The sequence below is a fragment of the Microtus ochrogaster genome, chromosome 21, assembly GCF_000317375.1.
Source record: "Microtus ochrogaster isolate Prairie Vole_2 chromosome 21, MicOch1.0, whole genome shotgun sequence".
NCBI classification, from domain to species: domain Eukaryota; kingdom Metazoa; phylum Chordata; class Mammalia; order Rodentia; family Cricetidae; genus Microtus; species Microtus ochrogaster.
Window position 1 is genome coordinate 33,792,584 of NC_022022.1, and position 675 is coordinate 33,793,258.

Genomic DNA, 675 nt, shown 5'->3' on the forward strand with positions numbered 1-675 from the left:
GAAGTTCAAATGGCCAAAAGACACTTAAGGTCATGCTCTTGAGTTTTTTTGTAAATTTTGGAGATCAGGCCTCTGTCTGATGTGGGGTTAGTGAAGATCTTTTCCCACTCTGTAGGCTGTTATTCTGCCTTGTTGACCATGTCCTTTGCTTTACAGAAGCTTTTCAGTTTCAGGCGGTCCCATGTATTAATTGTTTCTCTTGGTGTCTGTGCTACTGGAGTTATATTTAGGAAGTGGTCTCCTGTGCCAATGTGTTCAAGTGTACTTCCCACTTTCTCTTCTGTGAAGTTCAGTGTGGTTGGCTTTATGTTGAAGTCTTTGATCCATTTGGACTTGAGTTTTGTGCATGGTGATAAATATGGGTCGAGAAGCCTGTACTTCTAATGATAGGTAGAAAGAGAGTGCATCTGGGTGTGAGAGGCACTGAGGAGGAACTGGGAGGAGTAGAAGTACAGGAAGCCATAATTAATATAAATTATGTGAGAAAAGAATCTCCTTTCAATAAAAGGAGGGAAAAAAGAATACAACCTAAGATGTGAGACCTTCTATGGTGATATCATAGCAATGCTTGTCACATCAGTATACCAAGACAGTGGCTCTGGACATACCCTGGAAATCTATCCTCTCTCTCTCCTCCCTCCCCTCCCTCCGTCCCTCCCTCCCTCCCTCTCTTTA